This window comes from Equus przewalskii, chromosome 20 (genome assembly GCF_037783145.1).
Source record: "Equus przewalskii isolate Varuska chromosome 20, EquPr2, whole genome shotgun sequence".
In the NCBI taxonomy this organism is placed as follows: domain Eukaryota; kingdom Metazoa; phylum Chordata; class Mammalia; order Perissodactyla; family Equidae; genus Equus; species Equus przewalskii.
Window position 1 is genome coordinate 36,500,102 of NC_091850.1, and position 25,174 is coordinate 36,525,275.

The following is a 25,174-nucleotide window of genomic DNA, read 5'->3' on the forward strand; positions in this document are numbered from 1 at the left end:
TATGTATCGTGATGAACGTTAAATAGACTTATGATGAGTTTGCAATTGTATCTCAAAAAGAAAGTCAAATTGACTGAACTGAAAAAAAAAGACATTGAACTCCAATGCAGGATTTCCATCTAATAGGAATTCAAAAGCAAGGACAGAAACAAGCCATGCTAGTAACAGTTCTCTGAGTTAAAGAAAGTTCTCTGGATAGAGAGTGGCATGAAGCTTCAGATTGAAACATCTCAAGGAGTATTGATGGATTTATATGTATGATAAATATACTCCTTTTTAGAGATATCACGATAAAATTTTAGAGCTGCAAGGAACATGAGACAAATGTAAAATATCAGAGAGAAGAGATTGAGACAGTGAAAATGAGAGACAGAGCCCAGGAGAGAATGAAATAAAAAGCTACAGTGGATAGAATTTTGAAAATCAACCATTTTCTTACAACTTCTTTAGAATATACAGTAGTAAAACATACACAGATACACATATATACAGAACTTGAGTGCAAGTCAGTAAACATGAAACAAAATTTAAAATATACTCTAATAAAGTAGTAGGTGGAAGGGGAATTTGTCAGGCAAAGTTTCCTATTTTGATGGAGATTTAATTTGATTCCAGATGTTAATAGAAAGAAATGTAAAGTGATTGATAAAAATTTTTAAAAAGGTGGCTGACCCGGTGGCATGGTGGTTAAGTTCACATGCTCTGCTTTGGTGGTCTGGGGTTCATGGGTTCAGATCCCAGGTGCGGACCTACACACTGCTCATCAAGCCATGCTGTGGTGGCATCCCACATACAAAGTAGAGGAAGATTGGCACAGATGTTAGCTCAGGGCCAATCTTCCTCACTAAAAAAAAAACCAATTTTTTTTTAAAAGTAGCATAAGGAAGAGAAAGAGAATGTAAACTTCTCAAACAGAGAAGGGGGAATGCTAACAATCTAAAGTCAGAAATAAAATACAATCAAGAAAATGTGGTATATAGAAAATATGCACTAATATGACCAGCCAACCTCAATTGCTAAATCAAAACAAGAAAGAACAAAGCAAATGAGAAAAAAAATGCCTCTTTAATGATGGAATACAATAAAATGGTCATAAAACTAAACTATAGAACAGAAACTTCTCTCACAAATACTATGGCACCTGGAATCAAATTAAGGAAAATTTTTTTTCATAATTCTCAGCAGAAATCATAAGTGGACTTCTCATAAACAGGGCAAGGAAATCTGGGGTTATATATACATAGGGGAGAAGGAGAATGGCCCTGTAAAGATCTCATTATACACCACACATAGGCAAGAAAGGAGAGTTTGGAGCAAGAATTCTGCTGAAGAGCTCATTTATCTTCCATGACCTATTTCCTCTTTACTGAGCCTAAATTAGTGAGGAGGGTGAAGAAAGCAGTAATCAGCAAATCACAACAGAGAGAGCCTGTGTGCAAGCTTAATTTGTGGTCAGACTAGCCTGCTGAACTTCATAACGTTAAGGCACATGTGCTTACATGTTAATAATGATAGTATTGACAGAGTGTTTGAGAGGACAAACAAATAATTAAGACGTGTTGATTAGTTCAGCTCACTCTTCCTATACTCACCCTAAATTAAACATTTTAACAATATTAAAATACTAGAATAGGGGCCAGCCCTGTAGCCTAGTGGCTAATTTCAGCAAGCTCCACTTTGGTGGTTCAGTTTGGTTACCGGGTGCAGACCTACACCACTGGTTGGCAGCCAGGCTGTGGCGGACTCACAAACAAAATAGAGGAAGATTGGCACAGATGTTTGCTCGGGCTAATCTTCCTCAAGCAAAAAGAGAAAGATTTGCAACAGATGTTAGCTCAGGGCGAATCTTCCTCAGCACAAAAAAGAAAACAAAAACCACAACTAGAAGAAGATAAAGGAAGACTCCTTTTTGCTATAAATAATATTCAGTAAGGCAACGTATTTTTGAGTTAAAACAACAGAAATAAAAATAGATATTGTATAGAGTTTTATAAACAGTAATCCCAGATGTTGCACTACTCTGTGTCTATACTAAATAAGAAATTGGTCAAGTGCAGAAAAGGAATACAGATAAGGAGGTTAATTCCAACATTGTGTTAAAAAGAAAAATAAAAAATGAGCAAAATATATAAACTCCATCACTAGGCTACATATTGTGGGATATTGTGCAGTAATTGAAATAAAAAGCCAGATTTATACCTTCTCCTGATATAGAACATAAACATGGAGTAAGGTAGTCACTCAGTTTTTAACTCAAAGGAGAGTTTTCTCATGAAATTTTGTACGTTATGATGAAGCCTCTTCATAAGTATTTTAAAGGTTTCTGCACAGCTCTTGAGTTTTATAATCTGAATTTTACTCCAACTTTCATTAATATTTGTTAACTAATATGTATCTAATAATTAATATTCAATAATATGTATAGCATTGGTTGATAAACACAACTTAAAAATGTCTATTCAGAACTCACAGTACTGAACAAAGTCCTGATAAAAATATTTCCTGAGCACTTACTGTCTTATCACTCCTGACAACGATTCTCCTTGCCCTGGGATGAGGTTCAACTCTCTGATCCAGTAAAGCCTCTAAATCCTTAAATATTTCCCTTTCCACTGTTCCTTCCAAACCCTTATGCTTACTCTCACACATTTCAAGCAACGGTGCAGAGCTGTCTTGGAACAGGTGCTTCTTGCTGAATGTTTGCAAGAGCGGGTCCATTAATTTCTCCAACTTATGGACAATCCATCCAAATATTTTGTATATAGATAGATAGATTTAGATATGTTTACATCTCTGTATATGCAAATATACTCATATGTGTGCATGTGTGTGTGAGAGAGAGAAAGAAAGAGAGAGAGAAAAAGGGAGACTTTCTATCTGCAAAACAATAAAAATGGCGTTTGTTCTCTCAGGCTTACAATGAGACGCGTCCATGTAGGTAAAGGAGGTATGCACTACAAAAGCATGGCAGAGAAACACAGCCAGAAAAATAGGAAAATGTTCTGATTAACCAATGAAGAGAAAACACTCACATTTATACTTAGAGAATGAAAGGAGAGTAATCAAATGAGTACAGACATAGGGAGGCAGAGGAGGGCCAGTACAGTACAGTGCACTGGAAGCCAAGGGTAAAGAGAATTTCCCAAGACCATCTTGCTTAAGAACATTCAAGACCACAAAGAGTTTTGCCCCTTTTTCCTCCCCTACCAACATTCCACACATACTCTGAGGGGTGCTTTTATAATTTATGTCAGACTGTGGACCTCTTGTGCTTAACCTATAAATGATTTCGCTTCTCACTCTAAATAAAATCTAAAATTCTTCCTTTGAGCCTACATAGTCTGGCCTCATCTCCTAACACTCTCCCCTTCACATGCTATGTTTGATCCTCTGTAAATTCCTTGAACAGACTGAGCTTGCTTGTAACTTAGACATCTTGCTCTTCCTTTCCCTTAGAACTCTCTCCTTTCCCACAGATTTTGGCTGAAATATTGCTACAAGAGAGGGGCCTTCCGAGCTATCTACAAGAGCACCCTACATTCCCCTATTCACTAGCCAGTATTGGTTTATCCTTAGTGCTTATTATCACCTGAAAGATCATGTGTCTTTCTACTTGGAAGTTCCACCCATCTCATTTGAATGCAAACTTTCTAAGGTCAATGACCAATCTCTCTTGTTCAACTCTGTTTTACCAGTCACCAAATGTTTGTTGAATGCATGAATAGATGATGGTGCCAAACACACACACACACCGTAAGCTGCCTGACTCCAACCTTCTTTACTATGTTTTCATATATGCAATAGCAACAGTTAAAACAAACAATTTTAATATAGTGATAGGCAATAGGACATATTCAACAGAGAGTATGTGAGAGATTGTGTGTGTAAGTGGCTGACTCAAATCAATACTTCTTGTGTAATAGCTATAGTTTATTGGCAAGAAGAAGGAATGTTAATTAGCAATGTCATCATAGATAAAAGCACGTTAAACGCATCCGACTGAGGAAGAGATTGATTCACTGCAGATGAAAATTTGATGGATCAAGAGCAAGATATCAAGAGATTAATTGGCTAAACAAGACATTTATGAAAACTAAAAAGGAACGTGAGTGAAAAAAGAGGGATTCAATATAGATTAAAACATATAGGTATTTTGCAACAGAGAAGAGGAGAATTGCAGGAAAATCCTTAGATAATCTTAAAATTCTCTACAAAGTATGTAAACTCTGCTTTACAGATATACAGAAAAATACAACAGATTTAAAATAGATACCACAGGGAACATAAGAAAGGACTGTTTGTAGATGAGAAAGGCTCATCCAGAAGCGATAAACTTGCAGTAAGGCCAACCATTTTTGCTGACCACCGCAAAACAAATGGAAAACAGCCTGGTAGCAAAGCCAGAGAAAGTAGATAACGTAGTTAAATTGTTAGATGTTGGCCTAGGGGTGCCAATGGAGGGACAAAAGATAAACACATTGATCGGAAGTCTTTGATAGGAACAGAAGGCCTAATTATACCAAGATCACATACATTAAGAGACCTAATGTTGAATCAGTCAATCATAAACCGTTCTTACATTTTTACAGAAGTGAAATAAACTACGGAAGTGAAAAAATACTTTTGAATTATCTTTTTTTTAACATGGGGATTTCATATTGTCCCACCAGAATAGATTGAACAGCCCAATATTCACATCATTTTTCTCTGGTATTTATATGATTCTATTATACGCATTATCAGGCTGAGGATGCTCTGCAACTAACTACTCCCCACAAACACACACTCATACACACACACACACCCCCCCCATAACCTGCCAGTCTTCTTTACCATGTGCTTCTCAGATGGCAGCTTGACTTGCTTCCATCTTTGTGCACTCATGTTGTCTCTCTCATTCTCATATATGTGTGCAAATGTCAATAAACCTTAAGTTTTCATATTACATGCTGAATTTGACACTGGTTATGTTAGGATACTCTGAGATGATATTACGAGAAAGAGGTTATATGATGGAAAATAAGCAGAGGATCAATTCCTCTATCAGCTCTGATCCCCTTTGTTAATAGCTTGTTGTTTAAAATGGGATGGGGAGAGGGCAGTTTCACAGAAGCTATGGAAACAGTAGCAGAGCCATAAACTGTTTTGAATGTCTTATGCTTTAGTGACTCTTGGCTTCTCGTGGTTAAGTCTTCAGTCATTTTAACGTAATGCTAAAATTAATAAAAAGCACAAATGGCTCTAGAAGCATTTCATACTACAGCAGGGTAGAACTCTCCTAATAACAATAATTAGTCCTTATTTGTAGTAACTCTGGCTGGATTATAACAGTAGATTCCATTACATGCTATTAATTTCTCCTGATAATTAGTAATTAAGTTGATATCTAAAATCAATCTGAAACCCCTTCTTTCACCTTTATTATTATTCTTTTAAAAATATTATAATTAGTTCATATTTAGTTGAACATCAAATATATGTTAATGAGTTTTATTTTCTGAGAAAAATTCTTCTCTCACTCTGTTTTTAATATTTGAACTAAACACACTGCTAGTTTCTAAAGAGTTCCATTTTTTCAAGAGTGGGTGTAGTGCAAAATGGAATGATCAATTATGATATTATCAGCCACACAGTTCTAATTGTGACTCATTAATATGATCTATAAATTGGCCATTGTTCTGTCAGACAATTAAAGAACATTTACAGATTATAATGTGTAAGACAAAGTGTTCATTTATTTATTCTTCCTTCAAAATAGCTAAATAAAAATGTTCTCAGGCTGGCTTGGTGGTGTAGTGGTTGAGTTCATGTGCTCTGCGTTGGCAGCCTGGGGTTCATGGGTTCGGATCTCAGGCACAGAGCTACACACTGCTCATCAAGCCACACTGTGGAGGCATCCCACATACAAAATAGAGGAAGATTGGCACACATGTTAGCTCAAGGACAATCTCCTTCAAGCAAAAGGAGGAAGATTGGCAACAGATGTTAGCTCAGGCCTATCTTCCTCACCTTAAAAAAAAAAATGGTATGCAGAGAAGAGGCAATGGACGATGAGTGAATTAAAAATACGACAAAATGAAAAGGAAACTGACATGCTATATTGAAAAGTTGAAGGGTTTTAGTGAATTTTTCATGATCCGGATTGATCTTAGATTTATTATCATAAGTCGTAGGAGCATGCAATCATAATTAAGCATCTTAGATATGAGCATGAAACATATTGACCAGAGTAATTCTTCTGAAACGCCCCACCTTCTCACTTCAAGCGTACTGGGCCTGAACGAGATGCTCATCTGCAAAGAACTCCGTACATAAGATAGCTGAGAGAACAGCTTGGAGGTAGTAGCGCAGCAAAACCACACACTCTAAATTTCCAAGGATTTCTATATTTCTCTTCTTCTTCCCCTGAATGTGTTCCTGTGTAAGGGCTCCACAAATAACACCTAAGAAGCCCAGGTCCGCAGTGTGCTTCGGTGACTCCCTTGCTAAATGTCAGACCAGTTGCAGCCAGGTCATCTGTTTTCTCATTTTAGGAGAGAACTTGGACTTTTTACAATAACAAGACATTCCAAAAGACTTTTGCATGGCTTCACATGGGGTCTGGATCATATTATGCTTATGCAGACGTGGATTTATATGACAAGTATACCATAAATGCATTGCTATCTTTTCATGAAATTTGCATGAATTTAGTACTTCTTTAAAAGTTACATTATATGTTCAAAAGTTTTCTCACCTTCTAATACGCTACAGTTCTACGCTCTCAGGCCAAATAGAAAGGCTCCAGGCTTGCGAATTAGTTTATGTGTTCAGTTGGGGGATTATTTCTTTAAGTATTACATGGATAAAGTTATTTTTAGAAAATTATCATTTGCCTCAAGATTTCAAAAGGACTGATATATTTCTGCTTTCAGTTCATTTTTTCAACATCTGATTTTTTTAAGTGAAAGGGTATTTTTTAAAGTATGTTTATTTTTCAGAGGCTCAGTCATTTTCTTTTGTCCCCAAGTGATAAATGGATTCACAGGCAGGTTTATGTAATTTGCTAGTTTCTTCTGTGTTGATGATAATTAGTCCTTATTATTCCCCATTGGGGTAATCAAATTTTGGTGAGTATGCTAGCTATGTAGAATGCAAAGTTATATGGGCTTTTATATTATTTTTCATAATCGATTTGTTTATTTAGCCTGGAGATATAGTCTACTGTTCTAATGGCATTTGGTTATATTTGTTGCAGTAATCTTCAATTCTCAAGTTTTTCGTTTCTTTGTTTATTAGCACCTGTTTTATTAGCATTATATTTTTCCTTTCAAATGTCTCATTAATTTTTGAAAATGCTTTCTAAGTAAAGAAAATTGCCAACTTTAGAGAATCTATTAACCCAGCATAAACTACTTGACCCATTATTCTTTGTTTATGAGTTTTTGACTACGATTTTCTTGTGATTATTACACACACCTATAGAGAATATTTTCTGAATCCTTTCCTTCCAAAATAACAAGAGAACAATGACAACCAAAAATAACTTCAAACATAAAGCAAAGTGAAGTAATAAAGTTTTCTAAAAACACTGGAGTTTAAAAACAGATTCCGAGAAAGAAAATATGAAAAATGAATATATGGAGATTAAAGATGGTAAAGAGGTGCTTTCAAACTCAGGAAAAGGAAACATCACTACATTTATATTTGCTATTTTACCGAGCAGTATGAGCCTGTCTATGGAAGAGACCAATGTATTCATATCTGGAGTTATTCATTTTTAGCTTATTATTTGTAGGCAAATAAAAAAAACTCCCTATAGAATTAGCTATTTACAAAAAGAAACTGGAGAACCATCTAAAAGGTACATAGACATATTTGCACACACAAGGGTGGATCTAAAAATACCCCAGCAAATCGTAAATACATGTTTTCTCTCTTATTCTCAGTAAACAGCTTTTGGTAATGAAACTATGAAAGTCAACAGCTACTTCCACTCTCCTAGAACTAAATCTTGCCTCGACTATCTATCTTTTAATATGTTATTTAAGGCTATTCACATTTACTTCTATACTTTATCTACAGTGATACATTAGTTAATTTCTTATGTAAAAGGCATGTATTTTGCATGATATTTGAATCAGTTTCATAACCTTGAAAACCATATGCTAATTTATCCTCATTTACATGAGTCTGAAAATTAGATTTGACAGAAAAATTAAACACCATTAAATAGTATCCTCATATTCTAGGAAAAGCTTGAATAAGCTATTTGAGATGTTGAATTACATATGCATGTTGTATTTCAGGATTAGCAAGAGAAGGAAGCCATAACGAGGAGAAAACTACTTTTCTGCCAATAATGCAACATCAGTGAAAACAATTGTTAGCTGATTACTAGGTAATTATGTTAAAATTACAATAGAATATACAGTTAAATCACACAAGGGCAGAGTAGTAACGCAATGTGTACAGTCTTATTCTATAAAATACAGTGATCCAGGAAGGTGGGTCCTTTGCTATTTCCCTTTGGTAACTTGGGCTTTTCATTTATTTTCCCCTGGTGCTTTTCCCACTGATTATCTCTTCCACTAGATGTCAGGCAAGAGGAGGAAGTGGTAGTGAATCTAAAACTCAGACCACAATTACTTTCTAAAGTGTTAAATTGATCACTAAATGCAGCCAAACTCAATAGCGATCAGGCATATGGGAGATAAAATGCTCTGATAATTAGTTTGAACTAAATATTAATAACAGCAGCTGCAGGAGGAACCATGTTCTCTTACAATAATATCTGTCTTTATTTTATCTTCCTCTGGGAAATAGTCCCTGTTTAGAAAGCTTAGCTCCACTTAGGCTTTTCTAAAACACTGTGTACGTCTCCTTTGTAGCACTCCACACAATTTTAATTGAAGAATTAATTTTGTCAAGGTTGATTTAATGCATACCCCACTACCACCTCCCAAATACACACCTTGTAAGCTAGGGACTAAGCCTACATTAATTTCTTTATCGACAGAGTCAGCATAATACTTTGGGAGCTAGCAGACTTAAAAAAATGCATATTGAAGGAGTGACTAAATAAAAACAGGAATATATATTAATGAATCAGTGAATGAATGGTATTACAGAGTTATCTATTTCAAATAGGAATACAATCTAGATTCCTTGTTTGGGCTCAATTTATATGTTTCTCTTAACCAATAAGACCCATGGGAGTGATATACGAAAGATTTATGGTTTCTTCATCAGACCAGCTATAATATTTTGGTTAAGAAATCCTCAGAAGAACACATTAATGACAGTATTGATATCTAATGGAAGATACCCACAAAAAGGAGACAGAAATGAGGAAGATGTTCTCTACCTCAGAACACAGATATCTGAGCTCTCTGAGCATATTATTCATATTTTACCATGTTATAGTTCATTATGTTGCAGGCCAATTCCTCTGATGAGAAATTTAAATTTGCGCAACAGAAGATAACATACTGTCCTTGCTCCTCTTTGCCTAATTCATGTTCTATGCCGTTAAATTAACTACCTTTCCCCCCTAGAAAATCCGTCTTCCTCATTCTTAATGGCAGTGACGATTGCCTTATTGATTCCTCCAGAAACATCCACATATTACCTTCTCAACAAAGCATTCTCCAATTTCTTAGGTGCATAATTGTTCAGTTCTCTTTGTTCCTACTGTGCATTTTGAAACTTCTGCAGTTACCCTTAGCAAATTTTATTGTAGCTTAGAGGTTTATATGCATTAGCTATGGAATCCCCTCACAAAATGAGCCATCTTTGTATTTATAGTACTTTGCAGAGTTCTTGACACAAGTTAGACCCCTAGTAAATATCTTGAATAAATTAATAAAGTAATAAAGTACATTTCAGTTACGGGAGAACTAAAGAGCTTCATCATTTAGAGTAGGTATTGAAATGGTATAATCAATCAAAAATTTAGATCCCATTAAGTTATATAATTTGAATATAGGACAATATCAGGTTTTAAGAGTTACATCCCCATTTTCCTTCTATCATCTGATATTTAGCTATTTACCTTTAGGGCTAAGGCATATCTCATTTGCTGGTTTCCAAGAATAATTTTCCTCTGCTTCATGACCTCATATTCCATTTTATTCTGATGCCTTCACCACTTTACATCAAATATTTCTTCTTTGGCACTTTTTATTTTTTTTTCAGAGTTCTCAACATTTGAACTGTAATATGCATGCTTGCATTTATCAATTAATAATGAATTTCACATTAGTGAACTCATATTTTCATCTCATTGCCTTTCATATACAGAAAAACTGGGTTATCATTTACTACAAAATGTGAAGTTTAAAGTGGATTATTTTTGCTCACAAAAATCTAATGTTTCCTATTTTGAGAAAATTCTATTATGGTAGCAATTGTATGAGAGTGGAATCAAGAATGGAAGAAGAATTTTTGCACAGAAAAAAGAAATAATTTTGTGAGCTTTTTCAGAGCACTGATTAAATGGGAGACCATGGCTTTCACTAGAATGAGCATTGGTTATGGAGCCAGACCTGTCTATTATCCTCTTTCAAATGTATTTTCAACGTCTTGCTTTTATAATTCAACTGCATCCACATACTGAAGTAGGTTCTCGTCTTTCCCACTAAAATGAAGAACAAACACACACACAGAGCAATAATGAACTACTTCTTTTTCCCTCATAATCCTCTAGCCTGCTACTGTCCCATTTCTTTCCTCTGAAGTTCAGTATCAAAATTTCTCTTTCACATTTTTTTCTGACTGATCATAACACATCACTGAATCTAAACTTTTATCTGTAAAATCACCATTGACTTTCATATTTCTAAACTCAATGGACATACCAGTTTTATGTTTGGCTTATCTCAACACTGTTCTGCACTAGAACATTCTTCCCATTCTCTTTTGATCACTCTACAGGGTGTGTATGTGTGTGTGTACATAAAAGTTTTTAGGGATTGTCTGTTCTGTTCTTAACTCTAGACAACAAGCATAACATTTAGCCTATAGATACTGATCAAAACATACTTATTGAATGGACAAATAAAAATGTAAATTAACAAATTAATGAATTATAGTTACAAAGTTTTCTAGTGAAATAATCTTAAGGAAGTTAATTCTAAATTTATGTTCCTGGATGTAGTAAAGAGAGAGATGTCTTCTGTTTCGAAAGATTGCCATGAAGATTATATTTGACCATCTATTAAAGGAATACTTAAAAATATATAATTATTTCAATTTGTTGACTTTAAGGTACTTATAAAAAAAATCCAGGTGAAAGTCTAAAAATACTTTGTAAGTTATTCAGGAGAAAGCATTAATTAGGAAATAATCAGAGGGAGAAGTTTGCATATTTGCTGTCCTAGAACTTGGCAGCAATTCCCCTTTGTATAAAGTGTGAGTGTGTATATGCGTGTGTGCGTTTCTGATAAGTTTTAGTTACTGAGGTTATATATTATTAAAGGTAAAAACATCTACGCATGGTCTTGGATGCAGTGTTTGTCTACCTACATAAGAGAATCTCAATGTTCTTTGAGCAGCTAAAAGAAAAAGCATCCTGTGAATTATTAGCACCATGCGCTATCCTAGCAAGTTTACCGACCCAGAACATTCTGTTCTTATTCTCACACAGAAAATGGAGAAGCTGAGACATTAGCATCATGTCATATGTTTATGATATTTCCTCACAATTAGCATACCATTGTCGAACTAAAACTAATGATAGCTATTTCAGAATGAATGAAATTTTACTCACATGTAGACTTTCTCCTATCATTTACTGCCTGTCTTCAATGAAATAATATGATTAAAGCTATAGTCTTATGAATATGCTTTATGTTATAGGGAAATGATTTTATTTTTTTCCATGCGTACATTTCTAAATGTCTACATTGCTGCTATTATTTATTCATAGTACTCTTCAAAAGAAAAATAAAAACAGCAGGTTGCAAAAGCAATGGTAAGCTAACATTTTGATGAGGAAAACATTTCACCAAAATTGCATTATACAGTTGAGGAGTTGAAGATAACATTGTCACCCTTCAAGATGTATTGATGATGTTTATTCAGAAATTGAAGTTTAGAATTACAGCAGATATTCCAGATGGATATGCTCTGCATGTGAAGGAAGCATTAGGATAAGTCTTGATATCTGTAATAACATAGAGCAAACATTCGATTTTAAATAAGTGATACCAAGATCAAGGGCTCACTGGGAAATGGAGGCTAATGCTGGAGTCTGTGCAGTGAAAGTACAGATGTGTTATAAAAAAATAAAAAATAGTTTTTTAAAAACATTTAACACTTAACAAACATCTACAGGAATAATATATATCAAGAATTCTTCTAGGGGCCGGCTCCGTGGCCGAGTGGTTAAGTTCACGCGCTCTGCTGCAGCGGCCCAGGGTTCGGATCCTGGGCACGGACATGGCACCGCTCGTCAGGCCACGTTGAGGCCGCGTCCCACATCCCACAACTGGAAGGACATGCAACTAAGATATACAACTGTGTACGGGGGGGTGGGGGGGGGGTGTCTGGGGAGATAAAGCAGAAAAAAAAAAAGAATTCTTCTAGCTATCAGGATATCAAAGATAAATAAAAGAAAGACAAGTCTTTTCCCATTACAGAGCTTGCATTATAGTGGAGGAGTTAGGAAGTAGTTTATACAGTAAATAGTATACACACACACATATATTGTACGGAAAATATACAAAAGCAGTAAAGTGGAGGAGAATTACTAGGATGAGACTGTTAATGTAGAAAGTGAAATCAGTGCATGTCTGGCAAAGGAGTTCTCATTTTGTTAAGGACCTGTATGAACGAAGTGCAAATGAGAAACAAGTGAAAATACAGGGAAAATGTTCATGCCAAAACCAATGTGTGAATGTTCATAGCAACTTTATGTGTAATAGCCAAAACCTGAAAACAACCCAAACATCCTTTAATGGTGAGTGGATAAACAAACTCTGAGACAGCCATACAATGGAAGACTATGGAGGGAGAAAAAGGGACACACACTATTGATACACTCAAGAACTCAAATGGATTTCAAGGGCTTTGTGCTGAGTAAAAAAGTCAATCTTGAAGGGTTTTCTACTGAATGATTCCATATATGTAACATTCTCGAAGACAGAAAATTCTAATGATGACCATAGATCAGTGTTTGCTGGGGTTTAAGTTTGGTGGAAGAGTTTGACAATTAGGGGTTTATGTGAGGAAATTTCTTGGTGGTGATGCAACAGTTTTGTATCCTGGTTGTGGTGATAGTTATCTGAACACATTCTATTTACGTGTTAAAATACTGTGGAACTAAACACCACCCAAATCCATCCCACACCCCAAAATAGTGCATGTAAAATCTGCTGAAATCCAAATGAGTTTTGTAGCTAAGTTAATAGCATTATACAAACATCAATCCTCTGGTGTTGGCAATGTCCTGTGTTTATATAAGATATTATCCTTGGGTACGCATGAACTCTTTGTGCAGTTTTTTTAACTTCTTCTCCAAAATAGTCTTAAAATGTTTCAAAATTAAAACAAAATAATGGGAAAAAAACAACTGTTCGACTTCTAGGTGTGAACAAACATGGCATGTTAGAGGAAGCTGTGAAACTTGTATTGCCCACCAAGAGCGCTATCTGTAAAACAAAGGAAAGTAATTAAACAACAAATATTCAATATAATTAAAGCGGGATAATCAAGGGATATATATAGAGGAAAAGGTTAGAGGCAGCCGAGTTTCATTACTATTTGAATTTTATTTTAACTGTTGTAGGAAAATATTAGGGTATTTGGAGCAGGAAAGTAAACTGAATTCATTCATACTTTACAAAATAGCCAGGTGAAAGATTTCCCTCTGAGACTGGTAATATTTACCATCATACTAGTGGCTTTAGTCAGTGCACTAAGTGAAGAAGAAAAAGAAGGTATAAGAAATTCAAAAGGAATTGCTATTACTGAAAGATTGCATGATCTATTCTTTGAAAACCTTAAAGAGTCTTCAAGTAAATGTCATTCATTTTAAGTGGATCTAAAAGTTTACTGCTGCAAGGTCATTGACTACAATCAATGTATTTCTATATGTCAGTAATACAAAACATGATTTTTAAAAATGATATAATACCATTGAATGAAAAATACCAAATGCATAGGTAAAAATGTTAACAAAAGATATGCCAGACTATGTACAGAAAATTATAAAGCATTAACACAAGACATTAATGAAGATCTAAATCAATGGATGGTTGCTTAAAGTATTGTAAGTCTCATGATTGTGAAGATTTAAGTTTTTCTCAAATTTGTCTATTGATTCAATGCAATCCCAATCAAAACCCCATCAAAAATTTTTTTGGTAGATTTTGAATATTTGATTCTAAAATTTAGATGGAGTGCATTGCTCCAAGAAGAGTTAAAATATTCTTGGAAAAGGAAAGGAAATTAGAATATCTACCCTACTAGATATTGTTAAAGCTATAACAATGAAATAATGTGGGTTTGTCACAAGTATACACATGTAGCCCAACATGTATTATAAAGAGACCAAAAATTGACCAATATTTATAAAAATGACATTGTAAAGCAGCATAAGAAAACCAGTCTTTTCAAGCAATGGCAATTGTTAAATTGTAATATCCATATAAAAATGTAAATAAATAAAATGATGCATACCTCAACCATTCACAGAAATCAGATTTAGGAAGGATCTATATCTAAAGGAGCGTGTTAAAAAATGAAGATTGCATTAGATGACGTATGAGAATATTTTCACTAATTTGATGAATTATATTTTATTATTAACCCTAGTTTTTGGCATATGATTTTGCCATTTTTCACCCTAAAGAGATGAAGTATATTCACCTCCTGTCCCCTCTTGACTTTGGATTTGACAATTTAACTTGTTTTGTTTATTAAAATGTTCCAGAAGTGACAGGGTGCCAGGCACAGGACTTAGGAGGCTTTGAGTATTTGATCTTCCACTCTGCACTTGTCTAGAGAAGAACATGCATCAGCAAGCCCTCTAGTCCTAGGAGGAGGATGAGAGGCACTTGGAGGTGTATATGAGTGTTCAGGAATACTGAGATGTTGCAAGAATGTTCATAGCAGCATTAGTTATAAGGGCATGTAACTGGAAACAGGCCAACTGTTTACCAATAGTGTAATCACAGAAAATGACAAAATATATTTACATTCAGCGAAGATAACTCTCACAAGATAATGTTGGGGAAAAGAGCCAGATGAAATATACATATTTTATAATTCATTTTATATTCATTTAAAATTAGACAAAGCTAATCCACAGTGTTAGAAGGCAAGATGGTGGTTACCATCATGGAGAAAGGAGTGAGTAGTTATTGGATGTGAAACTAGAGTGGCTTCTGCAATGTGGCTAATATTCTATGTCTTGACCTTGCCCATCATTAATAGGAGTTCTCAAACTGTGAAGTTAATTCAGTTGTTCACTTAAAAAAGACACATTTTTGAGTTAGATTATTGTGCTTCAGTAAAAATGTACCTGTAATGATCTGTAGAGACAAGACTATAGTGAATCTCAAGTGGAGTCAGAGATGCCAGTCAAGTGCCAGCTGGAAAAGGTGATTAGTGGAGGGAACGTTGAGTAGTGATGAGTTGCAGTAGGAGGCTCTGGATGCAATTATCCCTATGTTGGTTTATGATGATCGTACACATGAATCACATTTAATGATTTTGTCACAGCTCATGACAACTCTACCAAAATATTTTTTTTCCTACCTTTGAGCCCACTTTTGTTTGAAATTTAACAGAAGATGTTTGTTCTGAGAAGTATAAGTGTAGAGATTGCTACACTAAAAGGACCTATTTTGATTTTAGAATATTGCCATTTTATAGGCATTCACTAATGGAATAGATTAATAGGCTTTTTTGACTACTCCACATTCTCTAAACGATCAGGCATACCATAAACCCATAAAAGACAAATTTATTTATAATAGACTATCCTGATGGACCATGTTTGGCCTGCTAAAAGCTTGTAAATCAAGACTTTCCATTAACATTCCACTAGTAAATACCATCAGAATGTTTATCAGGAATTCATGATATGTTGCATTTTTTTTTCCCAAGGAGATTTGACTTAGAATATTAGTTCTTCTGACGCACCTGTGGCAGAGTAGTCAGTGGACTAGTCCTCACACTAAGCACCAGTTCTTTCCCATATGTAACTGCCATTTGTGAATTTATGGCTTTTAATAAGTACATCAAATAACATGTAATAAAAGATATTAAATCACCTATTTCAGGTGTTGATATCATGTATTAAATCACTATAGGAGACATAAATATTTTGTTTTATTTTGTACAATATGACTAGCCATATATTTTTAAAAAATATTACCTTATCAAATGCCTGGTTAAGTTTTACTTTAATACTTTCATTTCCAAAAAAATTACTTTAAGATCTATTTTTTGAAGTTACCATTGAAATATATTCTAAAAATTATTGGAATATTTAGTTATAAAAGTGTGAGTTAAAATATCTTCAAATGCTACATTATATTCCCAGGTTTATATCCTAATTAACAGCTTCATCTAGAATAATTAATTCATAGATTTTTCTGATGTTCCCTAAAATAGTTTTTGTTTATTAAATCTAATTTTCCTAAATTTGAAAAATACTTTCCCCAATAAAAACAAAATTGATTAGACATGAACACCACTTCATAATTATGCTATAAGATTAACACAGCTCTCAAGAGCAGATAAGAACAGTTAAAACTAATAGAATATAAAATATTTGAACAGCATAGTGCAAAAGACCTACTTTAGATATAGTATGTAGCAAACAATGAGAATTCCCATTGTTTTCAAAAGCATATCATACATTTACCAAAACTGACTACATGCTGTGTGATAAAGTATTGAAATCATTAAAATGGTTCACTGTCCACAGTGGAATTAAGCTAGAAATAAATATCAGAAAAGGATAAAGAGAAAATTCCACCCATTTGGATCAAAATAATTCTACATTGCCTATGATTTATAAGAAATATTAAAAGAAAATTAAATGCGCGATAATGAAGAAATAACATATGAAACAGTGGGATGCAGTTATACCTTGCTCAGAGGATAATCCAGACCTTGAGTGAGTATATTTATATTAAACAAAGTATAAAATCATTGATGAACTATTCCATCTCAAGATACTAGGAAAAAAATAAAAAGAAATGTAAAAATGCAGAATGTAGAAAATAATTTTAAAAAGAACACAAATTTAAAAAATAGAAATCAAACGCACAATATAGTAAAACTGAAACAAAGATAATAGTTCCTTGAAAAGATTATTAATTCTGATAATTCCTCCATAAAAATAATGCAGACAATGAATAAAAACATACAAAGTACCAACATCAACAGTGAAAAAGGGAACATTCTCAGACATATAAACAGACTACTTAAACAGTTTATAGTCAATGAAGTTGGGAATTTTGAGTAAATGGAAAATTTCTGTTAAAATAAAATTATAAAACTGTTCCACAGAGATATAGAAATCTAAGCGGCTCTAAACATTTTTAAAGAATCAATCAATTTCAGAGAACAGGCCATAATTGTTTGAGCTACACTTTCAGTATACGTTTATTGGGAAGAAAAATAATAACAAACATGTCTTGTAAAAATGGAGCAAACCTTTAAATTAACTTTTTCTATCAGAAATTTTGTGAGATGATTTTCTTAATCTGGTCAAAGTTATGAGTAAAATATTTTTTGAAATGGAAGTGAACGAATTTAAAGATATGATAGCATTTTTTAGAAGGAAAAAAACCTGTCCTTTCTCATGATTGAGTGTAATTTCTATGTCTACATTAAGGAATGCAAAAGTTCATAGTGACACATTCATTTTTAATACACTTACATGAATATCTACAAGCTGCTCAGCCTCCAATTACCTTTTTTATGCTTTGTAGGGAAAGTGCTATATTCTGAAAGACTTATCCTCTGTATTAAACTGTATTCTGTGTTTTACAAGGAAAATTAATCCCCAAAGTAATAGTACAAATGACTATTATGACTTCAATAAATGACACCAACTTTGAGAAACACAGCTTTGTCATTGTGCAGCAAAGGGCATTCTTTTCACCAGAGTCAGTTAAGACACAAAAGAGAATAAAATCAAATAATATCTTCATGGCAAAACTATTTTTCCAAATGTTAATATGTTACTTCAAAATTTGAATCTAAATACGTAGAGTTGACTAAGTCCAACAATTATCATTCAAAATTATTCTAGCTTTACTCATTTGTAAGTAGTTAAACATAGAATCTCTTATAGTACTTAGAGAGACGTTCTATAAGTCCTCTTAACCAAACAAATTCATCAAGATGTATATTTTATGCCTTATAGAAATATTATTTTAAATGTACTTTATCATTATATGTTATTATTTTAGATCAAATAGTGCAGAAAAAATTAAAATATTACCAAACTATTTCATTCTAAAACTCAATTTCAAAATAGAAAAAGAATAGTCTAGAGATAGCATTAACTTTTTTCAAAATAATGTAATTACAAATATGTCATCTATTTCTGTATAAAGATAACAGAAAAGATGTTTTAATTTTATATTAATATATTGGAGGTAATCATTTTTATGTATCTGTTTTAGAATATTTATCAAACATTGTTAAATTAAAGAGAGGAAAGCTCTAATGAACTACAAAAGTAACTTTGTGCCCCCCCAAACATTGAGATCATATCAACTGGAGAAGCAACAATGATTAGCAGATCTTTTAATAGAATTATGATCATGCAATATTTTGATACTCCAAGAGATAACTTCTAATACAACTATTTGCTCTCTTAATTCACATAATTCAGTTAATGATATTATTTGAATCTTTGTTTTAAAGTTTGCTAATATGTTTCTATGACGGTTTCTGTATAGTTACATTTTGATTAACCCTGAAGTGTATTTTTATATATTTAAATTGTCAAAACAAAAAAAATCAGAAATAAAAGTCAGTATGGTTGGTTATGAAAACAATAAATGGAGATACATATATATAACAGATATATTTACCCACATATGTATACAAATGTTTATTTGTACATATGTGTATGTATGTGCATAATTATGGTTAATGAGTTGAATAGAATGACACTGGTTTTGGTATCAGAACGAAATTGTAGGTTTTATTCACTTTCCCATCCCTCGATTAATCTTAGTTGATTTTTCTACTTAATTATCTCCTTCAAGACCTGTGAAGCTACTTTACTCTTGTACTTTATCCTAATGCATTTTCTTCTGCCTCTGAACTCTCAGCAAACATCCAATAATGACAGGAGAATTGTGTGAATGTGTGTGGACCAGGAGAAAAAGAAACAGGCTGTGGAACTAGCCAGCTGTCTCTCCTTCTAGCCGAGCTACTTGCTTTAATAACAGGAAAGACCTGTTATTAATTATATTTGTTTTTCTTTTATCAAACATAGTTCTTGATATTTTTCAAACATTTGCCAAATACATGTTTATACTTGAAGGCGAAAGTGGATGAAAACATAAACAAATGCGTGGATTTACTATTGCAGAGGTAAACTTTGACAACTTGTGTATTATTTTGGTTTGTTTCCGTTTTTGCTGATGCTGTTTTTAAAATAATTGCATACATTTGCTGACCCTATCTTAGTATTTAATCATTTACTTATTATTTATGAGGGACTGATTGTGAGGGTACAGGTGATAGCTTACAATAATAGCAATCATAATGAGGATCATGACCATGAAATAAAAACATATTGTCTCTGTTCAAGGAACTTAGACTACAGAAATTATAGCAAATACAGAAAGAGATGATTAAGATACAGTTTAGCCTGAGAAATGTCATGATAATATCCAGGAGTAGTTTTATTCTCTCTCTGCCCCTGTCTGTCTAAAGATATCACAAATAGTTAGAAAAGTCTTCTGAAATGAAGTGATTAATAAGCTTCTTCAAAAGAAGAACTATTTAGTTTTTCAGTGCTTGCGGGGTGGGTAGTAAGTAGAAAATAAAACTGAAAAAGAATGCCATGGTCAGTCGTGGAAAGTTTGATGTCAAGTTAATGAGCTTAGATTGTACCTCATCGTTGGCGATTGATTTAAAAAAGAGAAGGAGCCTTGGAGATGGATATTTGATTGACAAATTTCTTGACTAACACTGGCAAAATTAAAGAACGTATTAATTTTAGTTGATTAATATTCCACAGCAATTTAAAAAACTAGTTAGTAATATAGTACATAAATTCAAGAGGGAGGTTATATTTCTAAAGTTTACATTTATTATTGCTGCCATGCTGGTATCATCCCTATGTTGTGTTGTGTTTTTTTCTTTAAAGGTAATTCTTCACTCCTTGAGTTTCTTTTCCTTTTTTCCAATTTTATTGATATATAATTGACATAAAACACTGTATAAGTTTAAGCATAGAGCACAATGACTTGACATCTGTCATTATATTGTGACATTCATAATGAATATGTAATATTCACTATGTAATTATGTATGTTACATAATATCTATATTATATAATGTATAGTGAATATAATGACATATGAATATTTCACATTCACATATTGTGAAATGATTACCACAATGAATTTAGTTAATATCTATCATGTCATATAAGGTTTTTCCTTGTGATGAGAACTTTTAGGATATACTCTTTTAGCAACTTTCAAATATATCATACAGTTTTGTTAACAGTAGCAATCGTGTGCACATTACATCCCGAGTACTTAACATGGAAGTTTATACCTTTTGACCACCTTCATCCAATACCCCCTCCCCCCCGACTCTGGCAACCACGAATCTGATCTCTTTTCCTGTTTGATTTTTTTAGATTCCACATATAAATGAGATGATACATATTTGTCGTTCTTTGTCTGACTTATTTCACTTAGTATAATGTCCTCAAGATCCATCCACGTTGTTACAAATGACAAGATTTCCCTCTTTTTCTTGGCTGAATAAAATGCCATTGCATATATTGCGCATTTTCTTTGTCCATTTATCTGTTGATGGACACTTAGGTTGTTTCCATGTCTTGGCTATTATAAATAATGCTGCAATGAGCATAGTGGTGTAGGTGTCTCTTCAACATGGTGATTTCATTTCCTTTAGATAAACACCCAAAAGTGGAATTGCTGGATCACATGGTAGATCTAGTTTTAATTTTTTGAGGAACCTCCATACCGTTTTCCATAGTGGCTGCATCAATTTACAACCCTACCAACAGTGCACAGACTTTCCTTTTTTCCACATCCCTGCCAGCGTTGATCTCTTGTCTTTTTGGTGATAGCCATTTTAATAGGTGTAAAGTGATATCTCATTGTGGTTTTGATTTAGATTTCCCTAATGAGTAGTGATGTTGAGAACCTTGTACCTATTGGCCATTTGAATATCTTCTTTAGAAAAAGGTCTATTCAGATCCTTTGCCCATTTTTCAGTTGAATTATTTGGGTTTTTTGCTATTGACCTGTATGAGGTTTTATATATATGTATTTTGGATATTAACCCTTTATCAGATATAGAATTTGCAAATATTCTCTCCCATTCTGTAGGTTGCCTTTTCATCTTGTTGATCATTTCTTTTGCTGTGCAGAAGCTTTTCAGTTTGATGTAGTCCACTTGCTGATTTTTTATTTTGTTGCTTGTGCTTTAGATGTCACTTCAAAAAAATCATTGCCAAGACCTATGGCAAGAAGGCTTTTCCCTATGTTTTCTTCTAGGAGTTTAATGGTTTCAGGTCTTACATTTAAGTCTTTAATTCATTTTGAGTGAATTTTTATGAGTAGTGTAAAATAGGCATCTAGTTTTATTCTTTTACATGTGAATGTCCAATTTCTCCAGCACCTTTTATTGAAGAGACTGTCTATTCTTCATTGACTATTCTTGGCTCCCTTGTAAAATATTAGTTGACTATATATGCACGGGTTTATTGAGTTTATTTTCTAAAATTTTATGTGATAAAAATGACTAGATAAGAGGGAACTTAGATAATAGAAATTGGGGACAAATAAATGTATGGCTGATGGCTGATGCTAATAATGTTTCTTATGTGAATTAGAAAAAGGCTGCTTGTTTTTAAATTTTGGCATATGATGTGGCAAAACTAATTTGATGCCCAAGAACAGTGACACTATGCAATATGTTATCATACACGTTATTATGTCTTTTAATTCACATACGTGATACCCACTTTTTTTTCACATAGGTATGTATTCGCTGAATAAATGAAAAATCATTATTAATAATTCTACTGATAATCTAAACCCTCTGAATTGAAGGAGGCACTGACCTCAATCATTGTCTGTTTTTAGGAGGTAAGAAACATCATTTGCTGATATCACAAAAAAGATTTCCCTATTATAGAAATATAACAAAATGACCTTTGGTAGCCCTCCTTTTAGAATCTGCATTTGATTATGTGCTGAAATCATATTTTTCTGTAAATTCATAGGACCATATCTTATATTTTTATAATCTATTCTTAAAGTATAATATCCTTCTCTGAAATAAATTACTTTCTAAAATTAAGTTATAGTCTCAACATCTATTTTTCAAAAGAAATACTGAAAAGAATACAGCTTAATATTATGATAAATTTTATTTTATTATTGCTTTATCTAAAATCAAGGAATTATGATAATAAAGGAAGTAGGAACTGATAATTCTCTCCAAGATATTCAAGGCATTTTAACACTATACTAAGGTCTATTTCACACATTTTGTTGGAATTCCTAAGGAAAAGTAATGCCTTTTATTCTCCTATTTTTACAAAATCCTCTAAGTATTTAGATATATCTATCCAAGACACTTAAGAATTTGTTTTAGAGTATGTCTTACTATCTTAAGGACCAAAAATCTATATGAGCCATAATGACTTAGAACTGAAGAAGAAGAAAGTTTAAGATACAGAATTCTAGCATTAGTAATATAAGTTTTGAAAAATCTATTTATTGTAGCATCTGGATTCCAGAAATAGTAATCTCAAGATAATGGAGGTATAATAAATTTATTCAATATCAGTTTTAGAATAGCCGAGTATAAAATAAAATTGAAGATAATATTTTTTCTGATTGACAAAGACAATATGATTTATTTTTAACATAAATTTAGCAGTGAAATTAGGAGCGCCCACAGAAAAGGTTTGTGATGTTCATTGTAAAGTTGTGTTTTCATTGTCTGAGGTTGCAATAGGCCCTTGTCTTAGTTGGAGAAAATAAAACAAATTATATATGAATAATGCTAATATTGCATGATAATTTGCATAGCTATATCATCATAATGAAATACTTGAAAATGCAATTCCTTCCTTAAAGTGCATATTTGAAAGAAATTAGTGACTTTTGTATGCTTATCTATGTTACGATATGCACGCACGCAAAGTATGATTCACTTGATAAATTACTGTTACTATGAATAGGTGATGATTTTCATGCATCCAAATACTATATTAAACTTAAATTTGTTGCACATTTTTAGCTCCTAAAGATGATGCTTCTGTTTTATTAAAACATGCCAAAGGTAAGAATAAAGAAAAAAACTCACAGTCTTGAAGACCGTGGTTTGGGATTGCAATGAAGATAGAAGAGAATTTACATGTCTGCCCGTTTTCCTTAGTTAAAATAGGCTGTAACAAAAGGGATGAACGAAAAACAGAAAAGAAAGCTACATCTCCTATGAAGCAAGGAAACAGATTATATTCTAACAGCAGTTTATATATGAAGAAGAAATGCTAATTGACGTGAAATAAAATCCCAGAAACAGGGAGATCATACGGTGAGGAAGTATGTATGTGGAAATCTTCTGCACAGACAACAATAGCAAAAGACAGATAAAAGTTAAAACCCAGAAAAATTATACTATGAAGCTGACATAAATTACAAACTGTGGAATGCCATCATGGAAGCTGGTGGAGCAGGAAGCTCCAGAAATCAGCTTCTCCATTGAGCTGGTAAGAACCGTCAGAACAAGCTATTTCAGAACTCTGATGTCTAGTTGAACACTTGCAGTGTCCAGGGGAGTTCTCACTGAAGAAAGAGGCTCATGTACTTTGAATTTTGTTGTTTCACATGGCAGCTACCATTCCCCAATTCCAACTGAAACTGAAGAGCCAACCTACAGAATGGGGGAAATATTTACAAATTATATACCTGGTAAACGTTTTATAAAGAATATGTAAAATATTACAACTTATCAACAAAACGACAAACAACTCAATTAAAAAATATGCAAAAGACTTGAATAGACACATCTCAAAGAAGAGATACAAAAGGCCAGCAAATACCTGAAAAGATGTTCAACCTCACTGGTCTTTAAGGAAATGCAAATCAAAACACAAAGAGATATCACTTCACACTGACTAGGATGGCTACAAGAAAAATTTTAAAAAATAGCACGAGGTGATATATCTGCACCCTTCCTCCTCCCATTTGATTGGCTAGACCAATCATTACCAGTCTTCACCTTGTTCCTATTCAGTTTCCACTCAACTCACAGAGTTTCAGGCTTCATTGGTCTATGAACTCCATGGTCAGCTGATTGACAAATTACCTGCCTAATCTCAGCTTTGTTCCTCTTACATCTGTGACCTCTATATCTGCTCAAGGCAACCTGTAATCTGTGTATAATCCAGCCACCTTTGATTTCACTAATCTGTCCTCTCACGAGCATTAGTTACCCACTGACGATGTACCCATTTCGTTACTGGCTCTTATGAACCAATATTCCAATGTCATCGTGGCCCATTCAGTTCCTTCAGCCATACAATGGCATAGAAAACCACTCCATCTGAGCAGCCACTCTGCGTTGCCTATGAATATCATCAGCACGTATCACGTGGAAGAAGTAAGCTGTTCCTCATCAGCAAGAGTCCGTAGGTACACAGACACCATGCTCTCAGCCTCCTGTAGAGAAATGCTTGGGCTAGGACACAACTGTATACACTGTGGGTCTAGAGTCCAGTAGTGAACTATTCCTCTGTGGCTCTTTTATTTTGTAAAGCATGCTTGAGGGGTATTAGTTGGGTTATGGGAAGACACTTCTTTTGGGTAAGGCACCAAGCAGTCTGAGCTTAGGAATTGCATGTTTAGAGAGTTCTTAGAAACATCTAGAACAAAGAAATCTTAATTTTGATGACATGGGAAGTTGAATCTAGTGGGAGTTGTAGGTGGGGAAT

The 25,174-nt window shown here is 33.5% G+C and overlaps 1 long non-coding RNA gene across 1 annotated transcript in view; it reads right to left on the reverse strand.

Annotated features, from left to right (window-relative positions):
* Nucleotides 1-13,731: 13,731 nt before the first annotated feature.
* The window catches only part of LOC139077971 (uncharacterized), a 39,243-nt gene continuing 27,800 nt past the window's right edge, over nucleotides 13,732-25,174 (reverse strand). Inside the window, exons 3-5 of the long non-coding RNA XR_011530645.1 lie at nucleotides 17,083-17,171; nucleotides 14,662-14,702; nucleotides 13,732-13,897 (exon numbers count right to left, since the gene is read on the reverse strand). This is a non-coding gene — a long non-coding RNA (uncharacterized lncRNA). The remainder of the gene's footprint in view (nucleotides 13,898-14,661; nucleotides 14,703-17,082; nucleotides 17,172-25,174) is intronic.